The following is a 20,172-nucleotide window of genomic DNA, read 5'->3' as shown; positions in this document are numbered from 1 at the left end:
ACCACAAGTGAACTGGTTTTGGGTTGACCTAAATAGGCTTTAAATTTGCTCTGGCAGAAATTTACAGATTTTCTTACAGTACTTTTAAAATTGCTATTTCTATTTTTGATAATGTAATAACGTCATCTGCCCCTATCTTTTCCTCTCTTCAAACCCTCCCAAATACACCCTTCCTGCCCTCTTTCAAATTCATGGCGTCCATTTTCATTAGTTGCTGCTATATACATGTGTGGACATGTGTATGCATATATATTCATAAATGAGTAAGCAGAAACTGCTCAGTCTGTATACTGCTACGTTTACCTATATTTTTGGAACTGATTATTTGGTGTCAGATAACCAATTGCTGTGATGTTCCTTTGGGAAGACTATTTCTTTTTCCACTCAGCCTTATTAACTTGCCTATAGTTTGTACAGAGTTATGGCCTTATGTTCTTTGAAAACATCAAATCTGATTGGAAATTATAGGTCTGTGATAAAGTGTTTGTCCAGTGTGTGAGAAGCCCTAGGTTGGATGGCCACTACCAAGGTACCTCAAGAGACAAACAAACAAACATGGTATTTGTGTTTGGATGATGGCTCTTTTCTCTATATAATCAATTATATTAAAATATTAGAAATAATCCTCTTTAAGAACTAATCTGATGAAAATACATTGTATGCATGCATAAAATTAAAGAATTAATACAGATAAAGAGGCAATTAATGAGCTCTCAGGTAGTTTCTCAGTACTGAATATATGTATCTTACTTTTTCATTCTGTTTAAGTCAAATTAAATCCAAAGGAGAGACAGGTGGAATTTAATATAGTGGTAAATTTTTAGTGTAGGAATATACTTCATTATGTATTTCATTTAGGGGGTTATGTAGATTATAAATAAAAGGAAACTCAAGGAAACTACTTGAGTTTCATTGTTTCCTCTTAGTTGATATTTTGTTCACTATTATTTAAGCCTAGCTTACACAGTAACGTGCCACACCTTTTAACTCTCCTCAATGGAGTGTTATAAGAAAAACAATCAGCATGACTTTCAAGAAGAAAATTTAATCTGTGTGAAAGAATTAAGGAAGTTCTGCTTGCGGAGGAATTCTTTTTAAATCCCTGCAAAGTTTCCTTCAAAGGGCAGTGTGCTGGATTTGGTTGTTTTGGTTAAACTGACAGGGACTCTGTCCTGATGAATGTGACCTGGTCCCTGCACACTCCCCTCCATTTGGGCATGCGGATGGTTCATCTTCCTCTTCCAACTCCAACCATGCAGGAGATTATCGTCCAGAGCAGACGTCTCCTCCCTCTCCAGTCTTGCTCTGAGGGATAGAATACTAACCTTTCACAAGATTAGAAACACAAGGTGCCCTGAAGAGAATAAAATTCAAATGGGTTTATTTCAAAGGGCAACCCAATCTCGCTTTTGTTCACGGGTCAGTTGACGGATCATTTGCCAAAGCATATTTTGTGTCTTTCCCAGTTAGATCCTGGTGCAGTGTGCCTGAGATGTCAGATTACAGGGATCCCACAGTATGCAGCTCCAACGTCGCCGTGGGAAAAGGTGAGAATAGCTTAATTTTAGTATGTGTGGCTGAACTCTACTGGTCAGTGTTTTAAACTTAGGATAAGTATGTCCAACAGGTAAATCACATCTGACCAGGTTGAAAACATCAAGGAGTTAGTATAATCATTTGTGTTATGACCCAAAACTATATATTTGAAGAGTGCTAGGCAACTTTAAATGCAGGCATAACAACAGACACCTATAATTGCAGGCTGGACTGTGAGGAACATGAGCCTAAGGCCAGCCTATGCACCACAGAAAGACACTCTCTAGAAACAAAACACAAACTTGACACCTCCTAAGCTGTTGGCTATGTCAAGATGAAGGTGAATATCTCCGTCCCTGCCCCTGGCTGTCAGAAACTCGCTGAAGTGGATGATGGACGCAAGCTTCCTAAGTTCTGTGAGAAGTGCATGGCCACAGTAGTAGCTGCTGATGCTCTTGGTGAAGAGTGGAAGGAAGGGTTACGCGGTCCGGATCAGCGGTGGGAACGACAAGCGAGGTTTTCCCATGAAGCAAGGAGTTTTGACCCATGGTTGAGTGTGCCTGCTGTTGAGTAAGGGGCATTCTTGTTACAGACCAAGGAGAACATGGGAGAGGAAGCGCAAGTCTGTTCGCGGATGCATTGTGGATGCCAATCTAAGTGTTCTAAACTTGGTTTATAAAAAACAATGATAATAAAAGGAGAGAGTGATATTCTGGACTGAGAGATACTACTGTGCCTCGTCTAAAAGAGCTGGTAGAATCTGAAAGCTTTTTAAGCTCTCCACAGAAGATGATGTCGGCCACTATGTTATCAGAAAGCCCTTAAACACGGAAGGTAAGAAGACCAAGACCAAAGCACCCAAGAGTCAGCCTCTTGTTACTCCACATGTCCTGCGTCACAAACGCTGACGTATTGCTCTGGAAAGCAACGCACTAAGAAAAACAAGGAGGAGGCTGCAAACGATGCTAAACTTTTGGCCAAGAGAATGAAGGAGGCCAAAGAAAACCGCCAGGAACAGATCGGCAAGAGACTTAGACTGTTGCTGCTAAGAGCGTCTACTTCTAGGTCTGAGTCCAGTCAAAAATAAGTCTCTAGCAGTAACAAATAATCAGACATTGGATCTCAAAAAAGAGAAAAAGAAAAAGAAAAAAAGAAATTTTACTTGAATCAGTGACTTCAGAAAATCAAATACAGGAGCTAAGGAGAGTTTTAAGAAATTCTATGTTGATATTAACTTAAGATTCTTCTGGAACTATGTCAAATTATATTGGATCATGACAAGTCAAAAAGTCGGTGCCGCACAAGGATGCAGGATCAAGGCAAAAATCTGCTGATGAAGGTTTTCGCAATGAAGGGCACAAACTATTTGTCTGCCATTATTTCCAGCTTCTTTCATTGCCACTCACAAGCCTGCACACATGGCCTAACTTTTAAAAAGAGTATGTGGAGGGCTATTTTTATTAACTTATTTATTTTTGAGACAGAGTTTCTCAATGTAACTCTGGCTGTCATGAAACTCTCTCTGTAGACAAGGCTGGCCTCGAATTCAGAGATCCAACTGTATCTGCTTCCCAAGTGCTAGGATTAAAGGCTTGAGCACTGATTAAAGCCTTGGCTCAGTCGGGAACAAATAAGGAGAGTCACCCAACAATACCCAGAAAGAGAGACCTTGGTTCACTCTAAATGGGATATGTCCATCAGCGTTCTCTCCTCAGAGCTCAGGAAGCCCTGCTGAAAAGAGGCAGAAAGAGTCTAAGCCAGGGGAAGTAGAGGACATGTGGAGAAGTCTCTCTAAATCACCAGAGTAAAGGCTGGAGCAGCAGGCACAGGGCCCGCATGGGTCTACACCACATCCTCTGTGTCTGTTATAGCATCCACTTTAACATGTTTACTGGACTCCTGAGTGTGAGCACAAGTGGCTGTCTGATCCTTGTGCCTTCTCTTGGGGCTCTTTTCCTTTTGTTGGGTTACTTGGCCAAACTTGATTTTTGTATGTGGTTTTTGTTTTTTTTTTTTAATCCTTGTATATTTTATTTTGTCATCATCTCTTAGAAGCTTCTTCTTTCTAATGAGATAAAGGGAGAGGATGTGGACGGGAGGGAGGTGGGGGAGAACTGGGCTGAGCAGAGGAAAGGGAAACTGGAAACAGGGTCTATCATATGAGCAAACCATCTATATTTAATAAAAGGAGAAAAGAGGGAAGGAAAAGAAGATTGTGTATAAGAAAATACTCGTAAGATGGCATACTTGGGTCCAGGATATTACTCAAAAGTGACTCCAGGTAGAAATGTTAAAATATAATCAAATTTAAGATAAGCAAAATATTATGCAACTTTGTTCTGTCCTGAGTTGATCAATCTCTAGATGCCCATTGATCTGTTACACTCCCTCTCTAGATGGGCAACTGGGAAGCTCTCAGATCTATCTGCTTAGGGTCTGTCAGTAATGGAGACATCAGTGTAGTGTTGTTTCAATGAATGTACTATTATTTTTAGCCATGATTAAATAGATGTTTTATTGACAATTGCAGGTACCAGGGTCAGCCTAGACATCTCTGATACCTTTCCTTGCAATAGCAAGTATGGCTTGGTGGAGAGATGGGGCGCGTGTGGTTAACACTCTGATCACAAAATACCACACAATGCTTTTATTTTAGCATTTTACATTTATCATATTTAGAATGTTTGTATTCTTGTCTTAAAATCAAACCAAAACAAAACAAATAAAACAAACCATTTCTCACCCAGAAACTCATTTTTTTTTTCAATTAATTTAGGTTACTTTTATACTTCTTGCAATTTACGTTGGGTTCTAAAGATCCCTTTTGAAAATCCATTTAAGATCCTACAACACTAAATTTTGCTTCCATTCTCAATGAATATGTTCCCCTTTTTGTCATAAAACCCCTTATTGAAAAGATAGTTGAGATCCACAAAGTTATGGGAAACCTGCAAATAACCACAAATTGGTCCTTATACCATTCACTAACTCCAAGAGCATTTCCTGAGTCAGGTCAATATTTGCCTGATTACCATTCCACACACACTATTTTTTACAGGCTTGTCAATGACCATGTGAGAAAGCACTGGTGATTATGCAAAGGTCAGGGTGTGCAGTAAGCAGTGGATTCTGCCAGTCTGAAGGATCAGTCACAGTGAGAAAGGAAATCAGTTTTGCTTGGCCACGCCCAAGCCACCTACAGCTTTGTAACACTGGGAGAGCTTGCAAACTGATTGCAGGATAAATTGCCCCCAACTCTTTTCAGAAATGGGCCTTAACCTTACACATAATTAATTCCCAAGTATTTACTACACATTCCTTCCATGCAGACGTCTGCAGTGACTGTCCTTTCCCTAGCTGTCTGGATCTGTGCCCATCTGCCATAAATCTGAAAACTCACTTAAATGAATACAAGGTAATTTGATGTTGCATTTGATTTGGTTTTAAAGGCTACACAGTTGTTGACTTCAAAGTCAAAGGCATAAATCTTCCCTGCTGAGGTAGGAGAGGGCATTTTTTTCTGAACCATTTTGATTATGGCCCCCGAAGTGAAGCTCAGAGATGTGAAAATAGGTAGAAGTAGACCAATGGGCTATTTGCCACGGGCTTCATTTAAAACAAAGTCATTTTATTATTAGTGTCTCTATCGGGGTGGGCATGAGAGAGTGTACAGGGACCTGTAGCAGTCAGAGGAGGTAGATCACCTTGAAACTGTTATTACAGGCATGTGTGAGCCAACCCGAGAGGGAACCAAACACACTCTGAAGCATGGAGCCATCTCTGCAGTTGCATTTAGTCTTCTTGTTAAAATCACGAGGGATAAATGAGAAGGTTAAAAGTCTCCATCCAGCCTTTGCTATATGTCCTTCTAGGAGGTTTGTGCAGACCCACAGATCTGCCTGGGCTTCCCTTCCCGTCAAGGCAAAGTGGTCCTTAATATGCTAAGCACATGACCATGGATATGAAGCTCTCATTTCCTTGGCTTTAAGTATTTGAATGAGATCTGTCACTTTTCCTCTGTGTCTTTTTATTTGGTTTGAGTTCAGTGCATTTCCTGAATGGTAGAACAGTAACAATGTATCCCCCAGTCTAATTCCTGCACAAGGTCCTCCAACCTCCTAATGTCGGCATTTTAAAATGAATCACACTAGAAATCCACTTCCTTAAAACATACCAGACAATAGTCATGTTCAAATAGAGACTGTCTGAATACCTGAGGGGCAGGACTGAAGCATCACAGGTCAATTATGCTTGAATATCTACTATCTTGTTTGTATTTGTGTGGGAATCTGGATAACCTGCAATCCATGTGTGGAGATGCTGGACTTACTTGGGAAAGTGACCGAGAAGTGACATAGGAAAATAGAAGATGGACTTTGTGTGTCATTTGGGAATCAGAGTCATAAAAGTCTCTCAATCATTTGAAGCTATTCTTACATTAAATTTCCTCTGCTTCCAGAAAACAAAGAGACATGTTCAGTCCTGTTTGCTAAGATAAAACAGAAGTTGAGTTCGGTTGAACATGAGTGAAATATTAGTTGGTCATGGGCAGAAGGTGATATTCATGGAGAAGATGGAGAAGAAGGACTTGAAGAAGTCAGCAGAGTGTCCACGCTTCTTTATCCTCATGGATACACTAAAGGAAAAATCAAAGGACACGTGAAAAGTCAAGTGATTCTTAGTTTCTCAGAGACATAATCAGAACTGCATTTCCCTTGGGTCTTGGGTATGAAAGGGACCTTGCAGGAGAGAAAGATGGAGGCTGGAAGCTTATGGAGATGAGGGTGTCACTATGAACTACACAAAGACTATGGGGAAGAACAGTTTTGAATCCATAACAACAAAGAGAATGAAGTTGCTATGGCATGTAGACTGTCCACAGGACCATGAGCATGGTAACAGTCATGAGCTTGTAAACAGGGGGCAACAGAACTGGGGACAGGTACCAGTCATGTAGTGTTGTTGGATACATAAGCAAACATTGTAGATTCATCCAGTAAACTGAGAGAATTGTTGGGAATAAGAGAAGTACCTTCTGTTTGGACAGTATCCATGGAAGCATTGCCTGTCAATGCTATTAAACACTCATTCCCATCTCAACGATGGTGAGAGCCAAACACACCCCCATTGCCCATCAAGGCCCTTCAAGTTCTAAAGTTTGAAACAAGAGCCTTATATGCAAAGTGAACTTAAGATACATCTTAATTAAATGAAAACAAAACCAAATCATATCTTATAACCATGTCTTCTTTAAAGACAGCATTAAATATGGAGGTGCATGTACCCACTGATTCTAGAAGTTTACTGGATTTTGGCACAGTACTTCTGACTCAGATGAGAATCCAGCAAAGTTAGGAATGAGGAAGGTAAACAGAGGGAAGTCTTGGCATAGTTGTTTAAAATGTGAGGGACCATCCCATATACAGTCACCAAACACAGACACTACTGGGGATGCCAAGAAGTACATGCTGACAAGAGCCTGAAATAGCTGCTACCTGAGAGGCTCTGCCAGAGCCTGACAAATACAGAGGAGGATGCTCGCAGCCAACCACTGGACTGAGAATGGGGTCCTCATTGAAGGAGTTAGAGAAAGCACTGAAGGAGCTGAAGGGGTTTGCAACCCCATAGGAAGAACAACAGTATCAACTAACCAGACAGCCCAGAGCTCCCAGGGACTAAACCTTCAACCAAAGAGTGCATATGGAGTGACCCATGGCTTCAGCTGCATATGTAGCAGAGGATGGCCTTTTGGGGCATCAATGGGAGGAGAGGTCCTGTGAAGGCTAGATGTCCCAATGTAGGGAAATGCCAGAGTGGGGAGGAGGGAGGGAGTGATTGGGTGAGTGGGTAGGGAGTACCCTCAAAGAAGCAGGGGAAAGGGGATGGACTAGGGTGTTGCCAGAGGGGAAACTGGGAAAGAGGATAACATTTGAAATGTAAATAAAGAAAATATCCAATAAAAAGAAAGTCTTGAAAAAAAGAACCAAAACCAAACCAAAACAACAATAACAAAAAACAAAAGAAAACAAAATGCCACTATACTGAACACTCCAAACACATTTTCAGTTTTACTTTGACCAGAGCCCTGTTCTACAGAAACTGATATTAATACTTGCAATATACTCTATTAGCTCTAGAGCTACTAGATGCCAGAATCTTTCCTCTGAGTGATTACAATGGCCTAACAGAACTCACTTCCATTTTTCCCCACACAGAATTTTACCATTGACTGGTGCCATTAATTCTACCCCTTTACCTAACCCAAAGCTCAACAGGGCAGCCATTTTTGAATTTTGCATTGATATATCTTAAGCCCTAAGAACATGTCTTACATATATAAAGGGACTCAGTCAACAATCGTCAAAAAGATATACATTCTCATAGGTTTTAGAGCAAGAATTTGTTTCCAAGTACTGTGTTTAGTGATCTGAATTTCCTAGTAAACATGTTTATGGTGAAATCCAGGCAGAGCGCCTGGCACTTACGCTCATCAGTGACACTGACAATATGTACTGGAAACTCTGCTATCCAAGTCATTTCAGGGAGTCGTTAGTGGTAACAGACCCCCGTTGGGTGGACACCACTCTTTGAAGTTGTTCCTGCAAAGCTTAAAGATTATGGCGACTCTGCTGTCCTGCTTGGTGACTTTGGAGAGTGAAGTCTAAGCAGCAGATTTATTTTTAATGACTATGGTGGTGTCTGATTACCTCAACTGCTCTACAGCAAGTCAGTTACTGATTTCAGAATACACTCACAGTTCCTTAGACTTTCCACCTTAAGGAAAGGACAATGTCCCAGACCATATTTCAGATGGACTCTCTTCAGTAGAAGAGAGCACACAGCCCTGAATAAGAGGGGGATTTCTGGTGGAGCTCAACCTTAGATGACACCTGTGTTTTGTTCATCACAAACAAGTCTACAACTACCTGTTACTTTTCATGTGCTAGTGACACAGAACATGACATTGGGAGTTTCTTGGCAAACATCCTCAGTTCTTCCCATGGGGGAGGACACAGAAAGAGAAGAAAAGCTATTTCTTTCTATGAGTCTAGTGATTCTCAGAAGTGTGGCCTCTGAGTCTGTCACAGCCACATAACCCAAGACCTGAGCAAATCCAGACTATTGTCTTTGTTGCAGGTCCACTGGGTCTGTAGTTCCAGGGTGCGGCCCATCATAGCGTTCTAACACACTTTGCACAGAGTCGCAATGCACAGAGAACCATTGTCCTTAAAGGGTGACTTCAGTCGTCCAGACTGTAGGTAAGAATTCTTTGGCAGCTACCTTCCCATCTTTCAAATTACTTTGATGTAACTATGTCTTGGGGAATCTCTGCTTAACTTTCCAAATGTTGCCCTCAGATCTTTAAATCTTCAAACCCCCCAAAGAGAGCTTTCCTTAAATCTCACCTTCTCTATAATCCCCGTCATTTTTATTCATTAGCAGGAAACACCTGTAACAGCAGGCACTACTTACAGCCTAATTGTTTCTGGTTCCCCTAAATTGCTTGTCATTATAAAAGAAATGACAGAAGTGAAATGAGAGAAGAGTGATGTAGCAAGAAGATGCAGGCCCATTTCCAGTGTTTAATTGCTAGACAATGCTAAGAACAGATTAAAAAGATAAATCAAAAGTTTGCTGAAAAAAAAGTGAGGCTCCCAGTCAGTTTTACGGTTTCATTTGAGTGGCTCAGATATTATTACACACTCATTTACAAAACAATGAGCTCTTACTGTTTATGAAAGTTTAATCTCTTGGTTTATTGCCTTAATATATTTCACATTGGTAAGGTTTACTTTTAAATGAAATTTCTGACTGTCTTGTGTGGATGTTATTTTATACTGAGAATACAGACAGAATGAGTGTAACATCATAATTGTATTCATCTATGAAGCAATTAGAGTTGGGGTAATTGCTTCTGGTTTTCAGATATCTGCATACAAAGTAATAGAATTAATATTTTATCAGTTGGCAGTATCCCCTGTTAGCCAAGGATCCTAACACTAACAACTGAAATTTAAACAGAGCCCATATTAATATTTACCTAAATTAAAAACCTTACCAAGTGAAGAGACGCAAGAATAAGATGGTGCCACTGTGTAACACATGTAATCCCTGGATTCACGCTGGGACAGAGACTCCCTAGCCAGACTGTAAAATGCAGTCTGATGACAACCGAGGGAACACTCAGGACCCACCTTCAGCCTCAAGTAGCTTCTAAGTGATTCTACAGGTGCGAGAGTGCTTATGAATTCTGTGCTGTTCTAAGAAACTGACTCTGATTAAAAAATATATGGCTGCTCCAATACCTGAACGCCTATAAAAACACATTGATAAGCTCTTTTGAAGAAAATTGATATGGCTGAAGAACTGGAATAGGATGACCTACAGGAATAGCTGGTGAATGACTGTCAAGATTCAAATCCCTCAGCCAGAATCCACAGGACTAAGAAGGGCTAAATGAGGACTTACAGTCTAAGAAGCTATTTTCTGGTTCTTTTTTTTTTTTTTTTTTTCCAGAGCTGGGGACCGAACCCAGGGCCTTGCGCTTCCTAGGTAAGCGCTCTACCACTGAGCTAAATCCCCAGCCCCAAGAAGCTATTTTCTAAGAAGCTTAGGCTAAAAGGGAAAAAAGGAGGCCATAAATTAAATGGCACTTTGCTTGAACAAAAAAGGAAGAAATGAGAGAATTAAGTTGAAACTAGCCGCTCAGCCGCTGAAACAAATTTAATTGGTAGATAAGATGTATTTCAACACAAAACTAATATCAAAGACAGGAAATGTAATAATAATGTTTCCTCTTTTCAATTGATGCAAACACACATACTAAATAAAGAAACATAATGGAGAATCACCAATCACAAAAAGTTTTTATCTATTGTATCTAGAGCACACAAGAAATACCTGACACCAGGTTACATAGTTCACCTTATACCCTAATATTACAATGTAGCATATGGTAGCCTAATAAAATGGGGCTACATTGTAAGAAATGTAACACTTTGCAATTTTTCTGATCCTCCATATTGTTTTTATATATTTCTTCAAATTTTCAATTTATTATTTGCCACTAATTCTTTATCATCTATCTATCTCTCTATCTCTCTATCTCTCTATCTCTCTATCTATTTACCTACCTACCTATCTATCTTTCTATCCATCCATCCATCCTTCCATCCATCCACTGTTTATTTATTTATTTGTGTGCATATATGTGAGTGCACTCCACATGCCCCATGGTGTGTGTTTGAAGGTTAGAAAACAACTTTTAGGTGTTCACTCTTTCCTTCCTGTGTTGTTCTCAGGAACTGAACTCAGATCTTTAGGTTTAATGACAAGTGCTTTTATAAACTAAGCTATGTTCAGGGTCCTCCATTCTTTTGGAAGTAGGATACAGATGTACCATTTCGCTGAAGGGTGTCTCACTGACAGAATATGTCTATAGTTTGTTTTAGAATACAGAGGAGCAAAGGTTATGAACCAGTCCTGTGCTAAACATTAGTTTTTTAAAACCTTAACATTTATCATTATGAAATCATTCTCTTTACTCAAAGCATCGACAAGGATACTTTTGATAGGGATGTCCTAACTCTTCCTGTGGCCTTTATTTTGTTATTATGAAATCCCATCAGCTCTTAGCCCATATTTATGACTTTGACTTTTCTCTTGATCCTATTGCCCTATTAATTTCTATGACTATAATTTTATTAATAATAATAGTAATAATAAATCTTGTGTATTAGAGTTAAATGGAAAAAATGATGATTTCATAAAATGTTCATATTATTTTCCAAAGTATCCCGTCAGCAGCTAATGTGTGCATTGGCCCTCTGCTAGGGTTATTAGGATAGGAGAGAAGAGAGGGTTCTTTCTTAGGGTACAGTGAGCTCAGATATCAGTGATGGGAAACGCCATTCAGCCATTAATTGGAAAAGCCCCAGAGGGTTTTAGTCCAGGCACTGCAAGAGCACAGTGGTAAGATGTCATCCGCAGTCCTTGATCATCAAACTTGGGAAAGGAAAGATGCTGAAAGGGCCTGAACTCTTCGATCACCGTCCACAGACGTTTGGCAGGCGAGCCCTATGACCAATGCATTAGAAATGTTAAATGAAGCTGATTTGGAAAGTGAATGAATTCACCTCACTGAGGACTAATAGTCAAGGGGAAAAGTCAACGGATGGCATGTGAGTTTATTTAGTTACATAGTATAAAACTGAAACTCTAAAATTGAAAGGCTCTGGGGGGCAGTCTAGGATTCAGGACTGACAGGTGAAATGCCAGAAAACGAAGCTTAGATCTTACAATGAAGTTATCCAAGAAACACAATCTCAAAGCATTTAAATCAGAAAGTCTCCATGATGCTAGACATACTTAAGACTGATTCTTATTCTTTACCTCCCGCATAACTTTTGGTTATCAACATGTGTGACACTTTTTACTTGTACACGCATTTTCTAGAAAAGGAGGGTAATGAGTCACAACTTTTAAATCTATTGGCTATAACTTAGGAGAGCCTCATTTTCTTAAGTTGCTTCTAGGAGACCCAGAACCTAATAAAAGACTGCTCTTAACTTGCTCCTTTTGAAAGTATTATACTTGGGTTTATCAACAGCTTTATTAATTATATGGGGAGATATCACCTGCCTGAATGGTACAAGTCAATGATGTCTACATATCCATCTATCCTAGCTGCTTATGATATGAAAGCAACACCACCATCCATGTTTCAAATGATCTTCCCTTTAAAGTAGCCCATGCTCATGAAGAGTCACTGGGACTCTCTTAGTGTTATCACCACTCACACTCTGAGCCTCAGGAAACCATTAGTTTTTCTTCTTGTACATTCATTTATCTGTTCACACAAATGGGGACATGCTGTCTGTGGCTCTTCCTGAATAACGTTTGCTTTGATTTTAGGAATCATTTATAAGTTCCCCACCTTAATATACATATCATATATAATATATTATATTAATTATATAAAACACATAAATATATTATATATTACATGGTAATAATATACTATATTAAATATAAAATAAAATATATATAAACACACACTGCTCTGTCAGTCAGCTTTACTCTTTTTCATGCTACCTTTTCTTCCTTTTGTAAAGAATTATCTAACGTTATCACACGTCCATTTGATTTTGAAAAGTAAGCATAGTTGCTCTGTTTGTTGGAACTGTCTGAGCACCTGACCGTACATGAGGCCATACAGATATCCCAGGTAATTAGAAAACACAGCAAACCAGGAGACAAAGAAACAGAACACAAATAAAGTTTCCTTTATTTGTACGAACAGGATGATGGAAGAAAGCCCAGAACGCTTAGATGATAAATGCATGTTACTGTTTCGTTTACAGTGTGTATTTAGAATCAAAACACATCAATTCTACTAAATACCCAGTCAGAAGGGGAAATGCTTCCCATTAGCGGGGATGAGAGAAGTGTCTTATTTACTTCCTCTGCCACTGAAAATCTGAAGAAAAGGCAGAACACAAAGTAAAATGAAGACACATTATTATTTGCATAAGTGTTAAGGACACTAACACGAACTCATTAGAACGCTTGCATGAGCTCCAAGAAAGGAAGCCAAAGTGTTTAGGTTGGAATGGAAGATAAGGACTTTATCTTTGTTTCTTTATGTTCTCTGTTTCTTTCTGATTTTTATTGTTTCTATGTTTGCAAACTTTATAAGAATCCTGAATTGAATTCTCAAATAAAATACACAAGCATAGACCATCCACCTTTTTCTGTTTGATTCTTCCTTCAAGTTCTCTCTCTTTTTAACTTGGTTGGACAGGGAAATCTTTCATCAAGGAATTGGCCCTTGTGAAATTTTCAGGAATGTAAAGAACTGGTTACAGAATGGGACTAAGATGTCTCTAGAGGACAGGAGAGTGGGAGCATCTGGGGATGTCATCTTACAAATGAAGGCTGGCATCCCAGCAGTGTGTGGCTTCAGACCAGAGCAAAAGGCACCACATGAGGAGTGGTCGAACCCTGACTGCCTATCACTACCACAAGCAGCAAACACATAGGGATTTTCAGTATATTTTTTAGGAAGGCAGTAACTTCCAAAATAAACTATGTTTTCTTCTTTTGTTTTGAACTATAGTCTTTACATTTTACTGGTAACAGTTAGTTTAAAAGTTAGGCAAACAATACTGAGCTCCCAATGGATCACATGATGGACAGGCAGATCTAGACCAGTGATAACTGATTAAGGTCCTTGTAGTTACTTAGTTCTGTGAAGTCAACCAGGCTGAATTTAGGAGGCAAACCATCTTCTCAAACAAAGACTGATAATTTTCTCAGACCTTTTCAGAATCTGATCCTAAGCTTCTATTGATCTATCTGTGATGTTAAAATAATCATGACACTTGGAGTTCCCTTGGTCTGACCCGAAGTAAATTGAATATGAATGAATAAAATTCAACCAACAAATCCTTGCTTGTCACTGTCTGCTAAAGACTAAAAGTTCAAAAGAAATACAAATTCATAGCATTGGCAGGCTGATCCACGAGTAGAAGAACTACCCCATAATATTGAGAAATGTTGAAATATGAGAAATCACCACATCCAATTTTCTAGGTTGATGTTCTTGCAGATAGGATAATTTTTACTGCACACTTTGAATTCAATTTTCTTTATTTTAACAAAACATATTTCATGCACATTGCTTACAGATGGAATGACTTGCAAAAACATAATCAGTTTTATAGGCCACATTCTCGTAGAGATTGGTACCATTCCAGTTCACCATAAATGCTTTCCTGGCAGGCGTTCTGTTATGTGCAACCCTCTTTATGTCTGTCATGGGTCACTGGCATCAGACAACATACTGTTGTTCACACAGATCTCTACTCAGAAGGCAGGTTTGCCTTTTCTTTGGGCTACTATATGAGATGCCCTCAAGATCTAAGGACTTCTTCAGTCCTAGGCTTCTCAAAATGTTCAGGTCTGTGTTGGAAAAGTCTTCAGTTAGATCGCTCTACATTTTTTCCCGAGAAGCTAGAGCATGTTTCCATGTCTCAGGGTTGCCCATAACCTATACACAACCTACAGCCTGAGGTTAATTATACAGTAAGTTTATCAGGCTCGGTGCCACATACTTTTTATTAAAGACATGATGATACAACAGTAGATATGAATAGAAGTTATTACTTGAGTTATTTTGCAATAGTGTAAGGCATCCTTCTTAAGGATTGTGCTCTCCAAACCTTCCTTTTAAAGTCTTAATTGATATCCACAGATGAAGTATGCATCCAACATCACTTACAAAGCTGGAACGATAGTCTGTGGGAAACAGATGGAGTTCTGAATAGATGTGTAGTATTGGTGTGAGCACAGCCAAGTCAAGGACCTCAGTGCCTCAGACTTACAGAAATGGCGAGGCCTTCCCCTGGTCCATGCATGGGTGTTGACAGCCTGTGCAGGGAGCATCAATGATGATTCCACCTCTCTGATACCCACAACCTGAGTTAGCTCTCTCTGAGAGACTTCTTGCCAAGATAGGTTAGCCTGCCTCCTCATCTTTGGTGTCATACAGAATAAGCATTCTTGGTTTAAAAGCTGCTGCTTTTGCTGCTGCTGGCTCTCTTTCAAAGTGCACAGCCCAGGTGATCCCTGCTCTTTGGAAGATATGTCAGTCACTTCTTCATTCCCTGTCACAGGTAAAGCAATCTCTAAACTGCATGGATTGAAACAATGGTTCAAGCAAGTTGTAAACAATAAGAAGAGGTAGAAATAAAGTTATAAGAATATAAACTCCATGATTGAAGGGTCTTGTGTGTTCTATTCTCTTGGAATTGTTCCTACAATATGTCTCTATTACATATATAAGGCCTGGAGCTTATGAAATTTGAATTTTTCTTACTACACTGTCATTCTTTTAAGGCAGGGCTGATGTCTCCAATCCACGTCCTCCTACACCGTAATATAGCACCTACACAGTACACAACTAGTACGCAACTTAAAGCTGAAAGTGTGTATTTCTGATGTTTGGGCACTGGTGTACAGAACCAGGGATCACACATAAGATTCTTTGAGTTGTGTATCTGTAAAGCTCTGGGCATTTCTTTCTTGTTTTATTTAACTCAAGAACCAGAATCAGAGAGGGAGGTAGAAAACCAAATGGCATGACCCCAGGTTCAAGATGCCGCCATGTGCCTAGTTATCCTTCACTGCTAGCTGCCAGGAATAAGAAGTGCACTGTAGACCAGTTCAGGTCTCTTCACTGTCGTTAAGTGTTACAGCATTGCTTAAAGTCCAGCACAACCCTCATCAGAAGACAATATCTAGTTGTGAAGGATAGGTTTAAAAAAAAGATAGGTATTTCATGGAGGTTCATATCTCTTGATACCCAGAATTAAAGTCAATCTTTTTTTAAAAAAGAGTTTAACCACTGTGTGTGTGTGTGTGTGTGTGTGTGTGTGTGTGTGTGTGTGTGTGTGTGTGAACCTGCATGTGCACATATAACATAAATGCTCTGATTTGAAAGACTGGTAAATCAGAGGTTTCACGAAGGCTACAATTTTACAAAATAACACCTATAATATTTACGTATTTACCACATTGCTCCAGTTTAAACCAAGTAAACTTTTAGATGGTAACTTCGTCGGATATCTAAGCCAGAACGAACCAGTTATATTGGCTTAAGTAAATTCTCAAAGAAAACTCTTCATCAAGGTTCGACAGATCCCTTGAACAGATAAGGTATTTGACATTTGTATATGAATATAGTAAAATATTACTCTAATAGAAAAACCATTTACAAATAGTTATTCAACTTCTTAGTATGCCTGTGCACCAGCTAAACTGCTGTCCATGCTGAGGGGAGCACGTTCTGAATGACCTCATTGGTAGCCATATGTCCTTATTTTGTAGAAAATGTTGCAAGCCTGAAGCAGAGAAAACACCCAGCCCTTCACAGCATAGTAAGCACTTGATCTGAATAACCTATATTTTTCTTGCACTGCAAAATCTAATAGAGTTGGACAAAATGTCATCTGCTACTTATTAAATCTTGTTTTTTTTTATGGCTGACTGACCTAATTTTCCCAGAGTTTAAATTTTAACGTCTTATCACCTGCTTGGCTGATGTTTCAGTTCACTGTCAAGTGCATGTGCATGTTAGCGTGTCATTTACACGTGTTCCAGTCAAATAATTGGGTTCACAGTAGACTCGTGTCAGTTTCAAATCTGGTCCCAATTAGAAAGTACACTTTCAAAGCAGTGGATCTGGTTCTCTTTCTCACACAGAGAGAAACAGTAACAGAGAGGCACGGGCGCAGAGAGGCATCATCGTGTGCCTCGGGCTCCCACACACTAGACCTTGTCTCTGTTCCCAGTAGTTAGCTTTCCGTAGACTCAATTCGAAACATCCCATTCTCTAGCCACTAACTTGTTCTTTTGCTTTCATTTACATCATCAGTCCTTCAGAAAGTCACAAGCTGCGGGGACTCTCACCCTCTAAGACCCATCCTTTGTCCTTGAGCAACCCACGAGCTCATTCTTTTCCTTGGGACCCTTGTTTCTACACCACTACTCTAGTCCTTGAGAAACAGGTCTGAGTTAAAACAGGGAGCTTTGTAAGAGCCGACTTGAAACTGTGATCCGGAGATCACTCTCATGTTCCAGCGCTCACTTAGTTGTGTCAAAATGAAAAGGAAATAAGCCAAACCTTAAGGCCTAGACTCAGGTTAAGCTCAGGCCCTAGGGCTAATGCGTCAACACTGCCTGAAACCCACGGTGTCTCCCTTCTTCTGGTTGGCTTGCTGACAGTTATTTGCCACTATTTTGTACTGTCCCAGCTCAAATCCTATAACAATAACTGAAATCCTTCTCTAATCCCTTCCCAAGAGCTGGGCCTTCTCTCTAGAACAGATAGGTACCATACATACTCTGTTATAATTGATCTGGCCATTCAGAGCCCAACACTCTACCACTCAGTGATTATCCCTTTAGTCTGTTGTTAGTATCTAATGGAATCCTCACCTAAGACACACAGAAGTTTCTCCAAACACTCGCCAGTCACAGGAGAGCCAATCTAGCCTCACAGGAGAGCCAATCTAGCCTCCCAAGCTTTCATTCCATTTTCGAGACATTCTTACTACATAGGCATTATGGGAAGCAAAATATTTCCCTCAGTTGGTTTCTTCCCTTGACTTCACATAAAACCCGTGAAGCTGGCACCAATGGAATTGTGTTCCATAAGAAGGTATATGTCCTTGATATAAATTGGACAATGTCCAGGATGAGTGTTATCTAATCGCCCGGAGTCTTTTAGGAATGTAAAGTCTCAGACTTACTATAGACCAAGAGAATTCAAATCTATGTTTAACTGTGAGAGTGTTTTCCTGAATGTCTACGTGCACCACATGGGCAACTGGTGCCTGAGAAATCAGAAGAGGTCATCATATGCTCTGGGATTGGAGCCAAGGATAATCATTAACTATTATGTGGGCACTAGGAACTGATGCTGGGATCTCTGCAAGAGCAACAGGCGCTCTAAGCCAAAGAGCCATCTCTTCAGCTCAAGAACCGATTGCTCCTTAGTAAAAGCTTTGTTAGAGAGCAAAGAAAGCAACCATCAACCAGTACCTATTGCTGCTCACTACCACACCAGAGCTCTTCTCTTTTCCAATGCTGGCCTGCACGTCCTTTCAATGTTATTCAGTTGCTTTGTTTTGTTGGGGCGCTGATGTATGGAAATTCACTGTTTCCTGCACAAGAAATTTGGGAGCTTTGCTCTGGTTGACAACAGAAGTGGAAGCGACAAAATATGACAAACATATTTTATATGAATCACTACTGTTGGGTTGAAGATGCTAAAGCTTGAGATCACCCACGATGGCCAAGCAGGGGGCAGGGTGCCACCAGGGAACAAATGACTCCTCTCTTCTCCTCAGCTCTTCTGCGAACACTGTGCTTTGAGGACTGGAAGAGGTCAGAGCCCGAAGGTTCTTATTAGCAGTGGTGGCAAAGAAGACTGTGCTCCCGAGACAGTGCTAGAGAAAAAGAGGGTCCCGCTTGTCACTTAGTCTTCCCACTAAGGTACCTCTCAGTCCTACACGAGATGCAGAAGTATCTTCGACCTAAATGTCTTTGGAAACTTTATATCCTCTAATGTGATCAGAATGCCAGGTTCCTTTGCGTTAAACTGTAGTGTTTTCTGTCAAAATCCTAGCACTTCAGTGAAAATAAACAGATGGGCAGCTTATTAGCGTATGATTGCTTGGCAGAAGGCATATCACAAACATAATTAAATGATTAAAAAAAACCCACCAAATACTAAAGTATTAAAATATTTGAATAATCCTAAAATATTGAAGATTTAAGATAGTGTGATAAAATGAAGAAATTGATGTTCTGACCCCCCCTCATTAACACATACACACACTTTTGGTTTTATTTTTCATTATCAGATGAAAATTTGTGTAGACTTTTACTACGAGGTTAGAATTTTCTTCAACAATGCCTCTTGCTATTTAACCCCTCGGCGTGTAACTCCATGGCGAGCTCACGTACAAGGTCCCGAGCATTGGATAGAAAATCTGAGTCATTCCTCTGGACAGTGTTACAAAGTTCATAATTTCCCACAGCACCTCCTCAGACATTAACATCCCAACACAATCTAAGATCATAAGCGCCCACTGCAGTGTCCACAGATGGTGACAGATTGAGGTCTGGCAATCGAGATCATTCTTGAATCCAACAACCATGAACGAAGCCTACTGATAAGTGAACTAGGCTTTTGAAACCAAAAATGCACGTGAAGTTTCAGAATATACTTCTGCAGCTTGCCTTACTACCCCTGACTTATTGGTAAGTTAATTTCCCCAAGAGAAACTCTGTATTTTCTGTGTATTTTATCAATATGCTTAGTTTTTACTTTCTAAAAAAAACAGGTTTACTCTTGCCTTGCTTACAGATAAAGTATTTACATAGACTCCTTTGGGGGTTCAGCCCCAAGCATTGGATGGAAAATCTGGATCGTTTCTATGGACACCGTTCCAACCAGGTCCCTAATTTCCCCCAACACTCTTGGATTAAGGGGAGCCACTTCCAGAGTATGAAAGCAAACGGCGATGCTAAATAGGGCTACATTTTATGACACTACCTTGTCTGACAGGTGTGATGATAAACCGTGATGACATTCTTTAAAAGGTCATAAAGAACATGAATTGTAACATAAATACTTGTAGTTATTAAATACTTCAAGATAAGTAAACTTGTAGGTAAGCTATCTATGACGGTGTACTGTTCCTTACAGGTCCCTTGTGATTGGAGGATTGTTTCTCACAGTGGTGAAACTATGCTGATCTCTACACAGTATACAGCCACATGGGAAGCTTGCACCCCCCTGGACTATGACCTCATAGGGAACTGGGATGCTAGGCCACAGTCCTACATTCATGGTCTCAGTTTTAAAAAAAAAAAGCACATGAATTTGGAAGGAAAAAGTGATGTTTCGGGGATAGTGACGGAATCGAAGGGATGGGACGGCAGGCCTTTCTTCCCACCAATATGGACTGTATGGATGAAATTCTTTCAAATACTGAAAAAAGACAAGAAACTGTAAGGTGTTCCTGGGTACAGAAGGGACCATTGCTCTCACACATGTTGTACACT

The 20,172-nt window shown here is 39.9% G+C and overlaps 1 protein-coding gene and 1 pseudogene across 2 annotated transcripts in view; one reads left to right on the top strand and one right to left on the bottom strand.

Moving 5' to 3' along the window:
- The window catches only part of Gpc6 (glypican 6), a 997,624-nt gene that overhangs the window by 537,807 nt on the left and 439,645 nt on the right, over positions 1-20,172 (bottom strand). The gene's annotated exons all lie outside the window — the stretch shown is intronic.
- On the top strand, positions 1,871-10,122 carry LOC108353029 (40S ribosomal protein S6 pseudogene; annotated as a pseudogene).

Source organism: Rattus norvegicus, chromosome 15 (genome assembly GCF_036323735.1).
Source record: "Rattus norvegicus strain BN/NHsdMcwi chromosome 15, GRCr8, whole genome shotgun sequence".
In the NCBI taxonomy this organism is placed as follows: Eukaryota; Metazoa; Chordata; class Mammalia; order Rodentia; family Muridae; genus Rattus; species Rattus norvegicus.
Note: the sequence above shows the minus strand (reverse complement) of the source record. Positions and strands in the feature narration are given on the sequence as shown.